At 38.5% G+C, this 14,686-nt stretch overlaps 1 pseudogene across 1 annotated transcript; it reads right to left on the bottom strand.

Annotated features, from left to right (window-relative positions):
- Window positions 1–6,609: 6,609 nt before the first annotated feature.
- LOC149791281 (thyroxine 5-deiodinase-like) lies at window positions 6,610–13,927 on the bottom strand (annotated as a pseudogene). The gene is made up of 2 exons (XR_016423337.1): window positions 13,440–13,927; window positions 6,610–8,658 (listed from the first exon to the last, which is right to left on the bottom strand). The product of XR_016423337.1 is annotated as a thyroxine 5-deiodinase-like (transcript).
- Window positions 13,928–14,686: the final 759 nt, after the last annotated feature.

The following is a 14,686-nucleotide window of genomic DNA, read 5'->3' as shown; positions in this document are numbered from 1 at the left end:
TTCTCCTTTCTCTTCGTCGGCTTGGTACAACAAACAGGTGGCATTCGTCCTTCCTCCGTACAAACTATCCCTCGGGTTCAGGGGGTCCATGAACTGGTAACTTTCCACGATCCGTTTAAACTCGGGATCGGTTTTCAAACGGTGATCGTACTCGTGTTCCCACATTTCCACCACTTGGTATCCTTTCTGTTCTAACTTTAGGCGTCGCTGACAAGTGGCCTGGTACAAGTCTTCCATGGTTCGTTGTAAAAACTGATTTTTAGTGCCGCGATCAGGGTAACAGACGGGGCATCCTTGAAATAAGCAACCGTTAAACTCATACAAGATCTTGGGGTTTTCTAAGTCCCAGCCATCGACCGAATGCGTTCCAATGGTCTTTTCGCCCCCTCCGTTGCGGGCATGCTGAATCCATTTGTCTTCCTTGTCGCACAAGTAATGTAACCAGCGTTGGGCTTTGACCGAGTATTGACGTTTGACATAGTTGGTCGTTTGAGGACTGATGACAGCCACGGTGTTTTCAGGCATGAATCGTTGGCGGTACACTAAGGAACACGCTTTGGCAATGGTGCAAGCTTCTTTCAAAGGATCGACCCCTCCATGTTCCATGAACAATTCTCGAAATTTTCCACAGCATCGCCGTAAAATGTCCACGTCGGAACGACAATACTTTAACATTTCTTCCTGAAAGTCGAAAGGGTCGGAGGCATGGACCTGGTACCAAGCGTAGAAATCTTCTCGTTGTTCGGTACGCATGTTGTCGGGGTCGTAATAGTGAGCCTCAGGCAAAGGGGGTAGAACGGCATGTTGATTGGCTTCCGTATTGAAAAAGTGTGGAAAGTACCCTTTAGCCATTTCTGTCATTCCAAACGTTTTAGGCATTCGACTCAAAGGCATGGCCAAGTAACTCATCAAATCTTTATACTGCACTTATCCCACTTGCATGAAAATAATTTTGGCTCCGTTCAAAGTCACTTTAGGACGTTCGGTGCCATGTTCTGTATAGTATCTGAGAAGAAACTGTCCATCGTATCCGGAGAAATTGTGAGCCATCACCGTGGCATGACGATGACAATTACCATAACTTTCGATGTCCTCTTGGCTCCACGTCTTGTCGATGGGGTCTAAGACCCACTGAGCGAAATCGGCTAGCGTGTTCGGTTCTCGAAAGATTTTTTCACGTCCTCCAGGAATCTTACTGCAGTGAGGGCAATGACTGAAAATAGGTTCTTGAATGCACTTCTCGCACGCTCGATGAGCCACGCAGAAATTAGGAATATGAGTGCCGGTCTCTTGCATGCATTCGAAATCGAAAAAGATGAAATTGCCTTTCTTCTTGTGACCGTCCTCTTTCTCTGGTTGGGGTTGGTATTTTTGCACGTAGCATTGGTGTTCGATGTCCACGATGTGGTGACAAATGTGACATTTTTTCTTTCCTCGACATACGTGTGCCTTGACATTATTGGTACATAGACCTTGTCCACATGTAGGGCACAATCTCAGGAGTTGACAAGCACATTTCTTCTGTGAACCTTGTGTCTTCAGATGTTGTTGGTAACAGGCATGGCTGAAAAACGTGCGCAGACAAGCAGGACAATGCGCTCGTTCTTGCCCTTCGTTCAGACAGGGTTGAGAGGCCAAACATCCTGAGCATTTCGATCCGCAATGTTTGTGTTGCTCTCGATTGTTATAGCCATAGTCACATTTCTCACAGTAATAACTGTATCCCAGGAATGCGGTGATACTGGTAATGGTATCGAAATGTTCATCGTGATGATAGAGGTGAATGTATTTTCCATCCTTAAAGTCTTTCCCTCGAAAAAACAGAGGCCCGCGCACTTCTTGAGGGTGCACTTTCAAGGTGTAGAGTGGAGCTAGGACATCCTGTAATTTTTGCATTTCAAGAATGCCACAGGGTTTGTCTTTGGGCAAGCCGGCTTGTTGTAACAGGAGTTCTGCTTCGTTTCGTTGTTTGGCTCGGTCCGATTGTTGAATAGTTTTCCAGGCTCTTTTCCATTCTGCCATGTCGTTTTTGTTGGCATAGATTCGTCCCACCACGATGGCCCTGGCTAAACACATCTGGTCTTGAGAATTGTGAATTTGGACGAGGCTACGCTTAATGCTGCGAAGGTCGTTCACCAATAACACCTTATTGCGTTGTCCAGTCCCTTGAGGAGGAGAGACGTGGGTCATGTCCAGTGTGGCTTTTCCATCGGTGATGTCAAACTGGTCATTGGATTGTTGTACGTGTTGAATCTTGTCCATGACTTTGGAAGCGGTCAATTCTGCAGGTCTGCGAAACTCGATCCAAACAGGGGATTTCAAAACTCGTGTTGTATGGAAAGTCTCAAGCGATCGTCTTCTTTGGGTTGACATTGTCGCTTGAGTGAGATGAGCAAAGAATCCCACACCTCGGTGATGAACCCTTCTGCTTTCTGTAACGGTACGTCGGACTTGAAATCTTTAAACTTCACCGTGTATTTGTAAGCCGTGGTTCTAAATTTTCTAGAGGGACGCTTTTCCGTCTCTCGAATGGAATAGTATTTTTCAGGGTTGACTAAGGGTGGTGAACTTTGTTTGGATTCTGGTTCACTCATGTCCTCTTCAGAATCACTGGCATGAATTTGTGCCAAGACTTCAGCCCTGGTACGAGGCGATAGATCACGTTTCTGCCTCTTACTTTCTTCTTCTTTCTTCTTGAATGAATTGGATCGTTTCATCTTGATAGCAAAACGTCAAATGACTAAAATTTAAAAACCATGGGCTACTTTATAGTCATGGCAGACCAACGTGTATAAAGGGTATGTGTCTTGTCCTTTCACTATTCATTTCACTCTCAAACCGAGCACAACGATGGACGAGACTACACAAATCGAACATTTCATCAGAGCTTTGCGAGGGGTCATCCGAAAATTTTCTTCAAACCAGTCGAGGGACTAATCTCCTTCCTTTCGAGATAAAAGTCAAGATACTTGCTATATCTGTCAGAAGAAGGGGCATTGGTCTTCAGAGTGTCCAGACCGTCAAAAAAGCAAAACAGGGGCTAAAAGAGACAAAAGTCAAGATACCTGTTATCATTGTCAAGAAAAAGGACATTGGTCTCCAGATTGCCCTAAGAAACAGCAGGAGCAAGAAGAGGGGAGTGATGGAGAGGAAGAAGAGGAGGAAGAAAGCAGACAGGTGAAGAAAAAGAAACAGGAGAAGAAAAGAAGAAGGGAAGAAAGTGAGGAGGAAGAGGAGGAAAAGACTGTGACGGTGAAGAAATTGAAAAAAAAAACAGAGAGAGTGAACAATGAGACAGAAGAAGTCTATGAACTTTTTAAAGTGTTATGTTGTGAATTGTGAATTGGATTGTAAATATTTATAAAAGAATAAATTAGGTTTAAAAGGTAAGTGTCTTTGGGTTTTGATTTTAAAATAAGAACCTACACTCACGCACTCATACACAGACACGTACTATAAGGTAAAATGGGGTTTTTTTTAGTTTGAATGGATGTTGGCAATTGAAAGACTATCTCTTTTCGAGAGACATGGGTGGCCCTGAAAAGGGCCTTTTTTGGTGTAGGGGTAAGTTTAAACAATCAACTTTAACTGCCTTAAGCCTTTGCCACGGCCAAGGCCTACTTCTGGACTGCGTACTGTTGATGATGATGATGATTTGGTTGAAATCACTAAGTGTGGTACGGTAGGCTTAGTCACAGAGTTGGAGTGTTTAGCTCGGGAAGGTCGTATTCTCTTCGTTCGTAATAAAGAAGTCTGATACATTTGTTTCAGACTTCTTAACTCTGCTAAAATGTCTAACAGTACCGTGACCGTTTGATTTTGACACCCTTGTTTCTTTGCTGCTGCTTCTTCTTCTTCTTGTTTCTTTCTTACCTCTTCTTCTTGCTGCTGTTGCTTGTTCTGCTTCCTTTTGCTGTTGTATAAATTTCTCCAATTCTTCTTTCTGTCTCTGTCTAAAATTCTCCACGTGCGGTAATGAAGGAGAAGGTGACGAAGGTTCCGGAACAAATTCTTGCGAGGTAAGAAAATCCATAAAATCCCAATTCACCTCTTCTGAAAGTAAGTCCGGGTTCCCTTGGGTAGTCTCCACGGCTGGTGCACCCCAATTTATCGTTTTCTGAGTTTCCGTCATGTTGAAAAACTGTCGCATGGATTGACTGCACACAGGCGCTAGCAAATCTATATAGAACATGTGACGTCGGATTGGACGTGGGCTGACTGAATTTTGTAACGCGTGTTTGGATTGGTCAATGAACTCAATCCGTTTCGATCCTTCCTCTCCCTATAAATAAGCGCAGTTCACTGCATTCCTTCACCTGTTCTCGGCACTATCAACATGTGGACCGACGTGCAATCATCAACTCTTGTATCTTCCATGATGTTCCGGACGGACATGCTGATTTATGTCCGATCCAAGTGGACAGTTGTCCACAGGACAGACACCAGCCTGTGGATAAGAAGGATATATGTGGAGAGGCAAAGATGCCTAAAGAGAGTACTAGTATATGGCCCTGCAGTCAGGCGCAGCTTGAGAAGAAGAAGAACATCTCGCAGATGCCCTTTATGTTAATATTAAGGGTATATTAACATAAAACCAAAGGCCCTTTTCAGGGCCACTCCTATATCTCGAAAAGACCTTGACTTTCATTGCCTACCCCTTTTTTTAGAAAAAAATATCTGTTGTCTATTGTGTGTGTGTGTGTGTGTGTGTGTTCTATCCCTCTCCCCTGTTCCATTTTCATAGACCCATAAGGTCGGGACCATATTAAAATAGGGTCCCGACCCTGTTCTATTTCCCCTTGATGCTAAACAGGCCCACGATTTATTCCCATGTTCCATTTCCCCTTGACGCTCAACAGACCCACCCTGTTCAATTTCCCTTGACGCTCAACAGGCCCAAGATTATTTTTTTCCCATGTTAAATTCCCTTGACGCTATACAGGCCCATGATTTTTTTCCCATGTTAAATTTACATAGACGCTATACAGGCCGGGGGGGGGGGGGGTCTGTGATGCTAATTCCCATTGACGCTATATCGCCCCACTTCACTACTCATGTTGTTAACTTTATCATCTCTACTTTCAAATGGACGAAACAGCTTGTTTAGTTCATCAACAGACAAATCTAATAAACCAAACGTTAAAGCGTTTACTAAATGAACGTACATCGTCTGTTTACAAAGTAGTTTCTAATGAACTATACTAGTTTTAGACACACGTGTCGTGCAGTATGCAAAAATATGGAAAAGTACTGCACGATTCTGACAAAGTAAAGTTAATGGAGAAAAAAATGAACGTATAATAAGGTCGGTTTCAATATCACCTATAGCAATAATGTTAGCTTATATAACAACTGTGGTCATAATGTCAGTTGATATGCAATTGGGACATATTATTAGCGTTTCCGAGACAGTTTGATTTTGTATCAACCGTGTGAAATTCTTCTGACTTCTGAAAACGGTAGAGTCAAATGTGATTCATGCTGGAATAATTATTATTACTAAATACAGTTTATTTGTATCCAGGACTGTTATTGCTGAATACTGTATATTTGTATCCAGGACTGTTATTACTGAATACTGTATATTTGCATCCAGGACTGTTATTACTGAATACTGTATATTTGGATCCAGGACTGTTATTACTGAATACTGTATATTTGTATCTAGGACTGCTATTACTGAATACTGTATATTTGTATCCAGGACTGATATAACTGAATACCTTATGCATCCAGGACTGTTATTACTGAATACTTATATTTATATCCATGACTGTTATTACTGTATACTTATATTTACATCCAGGGCTGCTTCTCGTGCACAATTCTGACTTATGCGTCAGGTTAAAAATTCATATTTCAGACATCCTAAAATGTTACTGGTTCCTCAAAAATTTACTTAGTGGGCATGTGAAATTTAATATTAAAATATTCAAAGATGATAACAAAAGTTTTGACAAAAGAGAAACCATTGATATATCTAATTACTAAATGTATCGAACTTGCTGCTGTTTAAGTGTTACCATATCCTCCCATGACTAACTGATTTACCCACTAAACTTCTGACAAAGACACAATATGTAGACTAGATTTAATGAACTTTGAAGTTTACTTCGTTAATGTGTTGAGTTGGCAGTTAAATGGATAAACAAATCGGAGACAAGTTGACATACAGTTACTGATATATGGGAACTCCTGTGGCTGTAATCCACTTTTTCATAGTATGTGCCTTTCAAAACCTTTGATCTACCGGACATATTCAGCAAATACAGGGGTATAAGAATATATATATATATATATATATATATATATATATATATATATATATATATATATATATATATATATATATATATATATATATATATATCTGTGTGTCGCAAATTACAAGCTTTGCATACGGTAACGCAAGGCGTCACATATCTTCCTCTACTGATTTCAACTTCCTTCTTTCCTGATTTCTTGTTTAGCATTAAAGAGCAGCTATTTTCCAAGAGGAGTATTAGACAAAACAAAGCGCGATGGAAGACCAACAATGTAACCATTCTGAGACCATTTCCGTCCTGTTCAATTCTATCATAGTGAAACAAGAAACACACAATAAAAAGGTAAATGTCATCCCAATGAAAGAACTGGGGTTTTTTTAATTGCAAATGGAACATGTTTTATCACTTTCTTACACGACTGTAGTAATCTGATCCGCGTTTTCTCAACACTCCGGCTATGTTGGACGAAATTTGCAATATGGCCATCATCCGCGAGAAAACGCAGAACATAGTATGATACAAAATCTTTTCTTTTAAATCTCTTTCTCTCGCTATTCCTCTCTCATCTACATCTTTTCATTTACACATCTGAACATCCTAATGAATGGGTTTATCTCACACATTTGAACATCCTAATGAATGGGTTTCTTTTGCAAATGTTCATCAAAACAGTGATCTAGAAATCTCTCTACACAACTACTCTTATCGGGACCCTTCCGTGTATCGGGTTGCATGTCATTCCTAATTCCAATTATTCAAGGAGATAAAGAGTTTCTACTTCCCTCTTTGCAGTATTTATAGATATGCTTCAGTGTCATACAAACTATTTTGTAAGGTGGGTTGATGAAAAAAGTATTAGTAGAGAAATTGTTGGCGCTTTGTGCGCCAGTGCTTTCACTGTCAGAACACTCCTAAAATATACATGTATCTGGTATGACATCAGACAAAATTTTAAAATTGATTCAGTGTATCACTGCGACTTTCACTAGGGTGGCATCATAAAGACAATCAATTTTCAGTGTCCGTTATTTCCTTTCATTCGTTGAATCGATGTATCGATCCCCCCCCCCAATTCTTCCAGTGTTCATTAATTTGCTTGGTTTGCAATTTTACGTTTTCTTTCATTACCCATATACTAGATAGCATGATAAATAAGAGCAAATTTAAAAATATATCGAATTCGACAATTGCTCTCTCTCTCTCTCTCTCTCTCTCTCTCTCTCTCTCTCTCATCTATATTTAGCTCACCAGAGACTCGGGGCAGTGTCTGATGTTAATAGTATCGCACAGTTAAACTTGGCCTATCCGTTTAAAAGAAAGATCAAATGAGAAAGCTACATTCATACAACAAGCAAGTGTTCTGAACAGTCTTAGTAAACATCTCTAATGAGATCTGGAAAAAATTAGAACATTTCTTACATTTTGGATTTGTCAAACCATTTCTGTGCTTATATTTGCTTGGTTCATGTGCATTTCAATTAAGCAACAAACGAAATTTTCGGGATTCCACGATATATAGTTAACGGGCAGTTCTAGCGTATATTGCAACCAATAGACTTATATTGATAATATTACATGATCGGGCTATATCCCTGTTCTGTTGTGACTAGTACACTGTTACCACTACAGCAAAACTCTATTCTGATCTGTAATTATGCAACCATGACTCCACTTCATTAACTTTATATCCAAAAGGGCCCTCTGCACCCTGGTACACAATGAAGCCATCAAGAACGATGTAAAGCCTTTCAGGAAAAGCAGCGTACTTATGATTGGCGTCATCACTCATTGTATCTACCACTATGGGACACGGTGGATTCTTCTCTTTCAATATGGTTGCTACAGCCAATCTTTCCTCTATTTTCTTGTGACGATTGATTTGATATTTATTTCCATTCACTATCCATTCGTCTGTAGCATGGGCCTCAGCGATGTAGACGATAAGAAAATCTGCAACGTCGGCAAAGTTTGACGCTACTTCGATGAAGTGGTCTAACGTTGCCATAAACGGAGGTCACGTGCAGCTACCGAAGGTCATCACAAGAGGGCGCCCCTTGTTTTCAAAGTTGAGCAATTTTAATACCTTCCCAACATCTAGCAACAATACGTCAGGATTGGGTGCCCTACACCCAACGGAGGCCATGTGTTTTAAGTTCCAGTATTGTTGCTCCCACATTGCTAAATACGTTTTATGTGACACGCTTGGCATGAGATTCTCCATTCCAGGCAATGGGTTCTTCAAAAGAGCACTTGCTAGCGGTAACCTTCGAAAAGTCTTGCAGATGTTGAAACGAAAAGCCATAAGGCTAAAGACGATGAAGTCTCGGACAGCTAGTAAAGTAGCTCCCACAATCCAAAGCGCCTCCCTCATCGTGCTTTTGTACAGCTTCCTCTGAAAAAGGGCAAATCGTTTAATTTCTGGGGATATATTTCCTGCAAACTGCCAACTTATCCTAATGTTATGCATCTTATCTTTCGCGGAAAGTAATCACAGGATTAAGTATCAAGTTTCATTTGGTCCATTAACCGGTTAAATAAACACATAAAATTAGGTCATCTATTACTGCAATTCTGTAAAATAACATAAGAAATGCCTAATTTTACAGCGAGCAGAAGCATGCAATTCTATACGTAATAAAATGAAAAACTCAAGGGCTTAATGTTAATCAATTATCAGCAATATTGCAATAGCTGATATGCTAAAACATTCTATAATAATATTTAAGAATAACATCCATAAAACGAACAAATGCTAATATTGAGAAATTCGACAGAAAAACATTTCGCCCGCGGCTGACGGGGACGTACAAAACATGTGTTTGTGCGTGCTTTGTTTGTAATGTAATTCAGCTAGTCATTTAAATAACAAAGTCATTGATCCATGCATGAGTAACCTTTGTATCATCTACATTTCATGAACTAGTGGGTTTTTCTCTCACTAAGACAAGCTTTCTACCTTTTTGATGAAAACAAATGCTTCCAATACGAATATTTGTTAAGTTACCGCTGTAAAAGTCACCAAAGGTGACAACCTTTCACGTAAATAGTATGTACCCTGGCTGAACATGCAAACAATTCAAGATTTTTCATGAAGAAACTTGTTCTCACAAATCCACTCTATTCGTGATTCAAATCACATTGTCATGATAGTGCAGAGAATCACCCCTCTGATGAAGACTGTGCATTCTGATGAGAAACAATTATTTAGAGACAAACTTGCATCGGCATACAAGTTACATACTCCATCGGACCGCTCCGGTGGCCTAGTAATTACAGCGTCCAACTCGGATGAGAGAGGGCGCGAGTTTGAACCCCGGTCGAGTCACCGCAAAAAATTTATATATATGGTACAAGAAGCTTCCTTGCGTGGCGCTCAGCACTAAGAGGCTACGTTAAAAGCCCAAAACACACACACACATACACACATTCTTCTTCGAACTTACACTTTTCAAAGAAAACCTTGTTCCGAAAACGGTTGAGATCTAGATGTAGTCATTTTTTGTGAAGAAAGTTACAATTTTCAAGATCATTACACATTTTTAACCGGAAAAAGTAGCAAAGAAAATGTTGCAACTAACCCAACCCTGTCCATGATACATCTGTGTAACCAAAACCATCTTGTAACACGAAAAGGGTCTTATTCCGAGCTAATCAAAGAGATTCGTGCGCGTGGGTTGATAGTCCATGTTTTCCCCTATTTTCAAACACCTGAACACATCAGTTGTGGTCAACTGAAAGGATCTTAAACGCGTAAATACTAAAGTAATTTTTCCCTAACACCCAATGACAACGAACTCTAATTTCATACTTGCATTGTTTATCGCTTGTTTCACATTTGTATAACTTATTGGTAAGCCTTTTGAGCCTAATATAAGAACAAGAATTGTGTTCACTTCGAACTGCATAGTCCATACGTCTAAATTAAAATAAAAAATATGGAAGTATTTTAATCATGAAAGAGAATATGCGTATCATGTACAAATATACATACACGCTTGCAACTACACGATGTGTATGGCATTGTTTAGAACAAATTTTTTATCGAAAACATTTACTCGTTACTTTGATCCATCTATAATCCGATAAATTAAAAGAATAGTATTGTTCCACAAAGATTTCAAGATACAGTTCTTACAATTAGATATTCTCGTCATTATTGAAAAACATACTTTTCTCACTAATTCTTCAAAAAAGAATACGTTATAGCTTGCAGACACAGACGAGGCACTGTTCCATTTTGGAAGATGTAAGGTATTATTAGTTTATAGTGTTTATTATTATTACAAATCACTAGTTTTCAAACATTCACTAAAGTTTGTCCACAGAGTAACGCAGTAAGCTGTGTAGCGATAAGATTTGAATAATCTAATTCTGATATTCATAGAACAATTTCTAAATTTACTTAAAAGCATTTTTTTTTCTCAGTATACAAATATTTGTAACGTCTCATCATATATTCGTCATCTGTCCAACTGGATATTAAAATATGACCCAAAGAAGTAGAACTGTTGACATATACAAGTACATGGCAGTGAAGATGTAGTGCTATTTGTTTGTCCTTCAAGCCATGCAAACACGACACAAGCACCTAATACAAAAAATTATTTCTATCTCAAATTGCTAAACGCACGTACCTAAAAATATCCAGAGAATTTCCATGCTAAGAAAAAAAAAAACTTAGCAGGGTCAATTTTACGAAACTAATCAATTCTGTGATTAAGTTTCGTAAATGTTGTACATTGTTTCGTATGTTCCTAGAAATTGGCTAATTTCTCGAGCTGTGAAATATCGTCCCAACACGGGCTCATCGTAATCAACAGAAAATCATTAAATTCTAACAAAGATGTAAACGGAGATGCAGATACAAATAGCATATACCCTAGATTATTTTTACAGTATTTACATCTGTATTAGTCACAGGGGCTCGTATCGTTGCTTACAATTTATCTGTCATAGATGTATTATATAGTAACTACTAATAATAAATGTAGCTTGAAATATCAGCGTTTATTCTTAAATAGGTCCTGCGAGAAAGGAGAGAAGTGTCCTCCCTTGTAATTATTGTATAGTACATGTATGACAGGTAAATTATAAGCAACGCTACGAGCCCCTGTGGCTTGATCCACTTCGCTGATATTTATGGCTTGTCCGATTGCCGACACTATGACTTTGTAACCTTTCACATCTATTTGTGAAATAACTAACCATAACTACATGTAGTTCTATTCTGTCTTTACCTGCCTGATCCAGTTTGTCGATGTAGATTCCTTGCCCTCTGGTTCATGTGTCTATCATGGAGACAGTCAATAAATCTACATTAGTCAAGGTACTGAAGTTATGTATGGTGTCGGCGGGATTTGGAAGATGGCGGATAAGCTATAGACCTTTTTTATCTTAATTGATTATTGATCACGTGGTGAATCTTTTATTGGCCCCTTATCTATCAAACAGTGACGGTCCGCTACAAAGTGTTGGCGAGTTTAATTACAACGAGCGGTTAGTATTGTAATGTCTAGTCTGCTGGAAAAGAATACAATTTGGAAGTTTTGTTTTCTTACGCAAAATGTAGATTGCAAATGTTTTCACGGAAACTACTTCTTCGTGAAATATGTGCAAATTAAACGACTAATTTAAACGAAAATTTGCCTTTCTTGGTCGATGCAAATTTATAATGAAAAATTCACATTTATCGGAAAAAAGTCACGTTTATCGTGAAAAAGTCACATTTATCGTGAAAAAGTCACGAGTATCGTGAAAAAGTCAATGTGAATGTGAAGTTTTCACAACAAAAGAGTAACTGTCGTCATTAAAACTGTTGATTTTTCTTCATCCAAAAATCGCTTCATTTTTCACATGTTCAGAATGGGTACACACTTGTCTGATAAATCAACCCACCCACCCTCAATCTGTGTTGATACTGGTGGACGATATATGGGTCTGGTGTTACCTGTACATTAAAATGTGCAATTCTGCTGCCTGCAAATCTTTCCGGAACAAACCTTCGTACACGTACCGGTAAATGATAACAGCCATATCGAGCGAGAAATTCAAAATGAACACATGAAAAAGGGTTGTGCTGTTCCACGTGGATTTACAAGTCACCAAACATAGGATTTGCTCCGGAAATATAATGTACACGCCTCCAAAAGAACCCTTCAGCCGCCGGCAGCTACACAGCCGCGATAAATACTGGTAAGTGTATAAAATCTACACTGACGTGTGCAGCCTAAAGTGTCTGCAGACTTTTGCACGTTTTAATGAATAGGTGATATCAGCCCCTAACCGAAATCAATATCCTCACAGGGGAGAGACTGATTTATCGGCTTAGATACACAACCTTGTACGTGAAGGAGGTGATCACTTTTTGGGGATGATTTTGACGACACCTGTAAGACAAATTTTCTTTAGTAAACTATTTTTATATGAAAAAAGTGCGTTTTTTCGTGAAAATTCAAATGGTAATGAAAAGAACGGATATTGATACATTTTCCATCGGGCAGGTTCCCAGTGATGCAAGGAGTAATTTGCAAATAATTTACAGAAAACAGAAAACCTGACGATATGTCAAGAAACCGAAACATGGCAGTTTACATAAAATGGCATCTTGGTAGCCCTGTGAAGGTGTGGGGTGTTGCACACTCCCTAAAGAGGTGATCAAAACGTCAAATGCATGAAATTTAAATTAGTGAAGTTTTTATTTTTTTCGACAAAATTGTATCAGTTGTAGCAGAAACATACATAAGACATGTAACGGATTTCATTCTCAAACACTATCAAAACTATATGGTACTATTTTTACCGCATGTTAAATGTAGGGCGTAATTATACAGCTAATAAGGTGTGACATTAACAGCGTTGGGGTAAGGCTGAATTTGTATGTACATGTAATATGATTAATAAATACACAAAACACAATCCTCACACAACCAATAGCTCCTGAAATCACAGCAACTACAACAAAAATTAAATTCGCACCTATTGAACCTAATTAAACTTGGCGACCTTTAAAGAAATTGATCTACACCAACAAAATAAACAATAAAATATTTTTAAAAAATGAAGTGAATGTATATCAACATCACACATTCCAGGATAAAAGTTTTCTTTTGATTCACTTACCTTGACAAGTGTAATGTACAGGTTAGACTGCCATTTTTCTTTTTATTCACGTACCTTGACAAGTGTAGTGTACAGGTTAGACTGCCAGATATCTTCTCGCGTATGTCCTATCAAGGTCATCCGACAAATCGCGCAGGCGATCCTTAACCATGAGGCGCCGTAGGGGACAAAAGCTGTTCCAATGAGAAAGTTGCAGTTGAAATTTCGCTGTAGTATGTCGAGAAATCGAATGTCACGTGTTGAATCAAATTGCATGTCCTGAAGGTTTCATTTTCTAGATCGAGATTTTAGATTTTATATGTTGAAGTAAACAGTGGTGGTTTAAAGTTCTGTTTCCTATGTCGACGTTTTACATTGTATCATTTGAATTACACAGCGGTGGCTGAAATTTCAATATCATATGTCGAGAATCTTCAATTCACACGTTGTATGTAACTGTTTGTGATGAAAGTTCCATTTCATATGGCAAATATTTAGATTTCATCTGTTGAATTTCACAGCAACGAGAAGCAGCCTCTTTGTTTTAAAATAACACGGTCCGCTCACGAGAGCGACCTCTAGCGAAGAAATTCATAGTAATTCTCGACCTGTGAATGGTAACTTTGAAACTGTAAATGCATGAAAGGTAATGGTGCCTCATAATTGAATACACGAATGATGTATCTTAATACTCGATATTATTTTGAATCGTTAAAGTGCACATTGTGTAATGTTACTTTTAACACAAACGCATCATTTCACCATATAAAAAGAGCAATTCTGACAAGCACAGTAAAATGTCCAGCCACCGCTGTGTAATTCAACAGATACAATCTAAAGATACAATCTAAAAATTCAACATACGAAATTGAACTTTCAGCACAATCAATGTCATTCGACTTGTTAAATTGAAGTTATCGACATATGACATTAAAATTTCAACAACCGCCGTGTCATTCAGAAGATACAATCTAAAAACTCGACACTGGACATCGAATTTTCAACCAACGCTGTGTAATTCAACAAATGAAATATAAATACTCTTACATATAAAATGGAACTTTCAACATAAACTCTTTGAATCAATAAATAAATTAGGAATTCTCGAAGTATGACATTGAAATTTCAACCACCGCCGTGCAATTCAAACGACACAATATAAAACCTCGCCATGGAAAATATAACTTTCAACCACTACTGTTTAATTCAATAGATACAATCTAAAATCTCGACCTAGAAAATGGAACTTTAAGGACAAGCATTTTTGATACAACACCTGAAATTGGAGTTCTGGACATATGACATTAAAATTTGAAACGCAA

The sequence above is a fragment of the Sinohyriopsis cumingii genome, chromosome 9 (genome assembly GCF_028554795.1).
Source record: "Sinohyriopsis cumingii isolate HCF-2022 chromosome 9, ASM2855479v2, whole genome shotgun sequence".
In the NCBI taxonomy this organism is placed as follows: Eukaryota; Metazoa; Mollusca; class Bivalvia; order Unionida; family Unionidae; genus Sinohyriopsis; species Sinohyriopsis cumingii.
The sequence above is the reverse complement of the archived record's forward strand: the minus strand, read 5'-3'. Positions and strand labels throughout refer to the sequence as shown.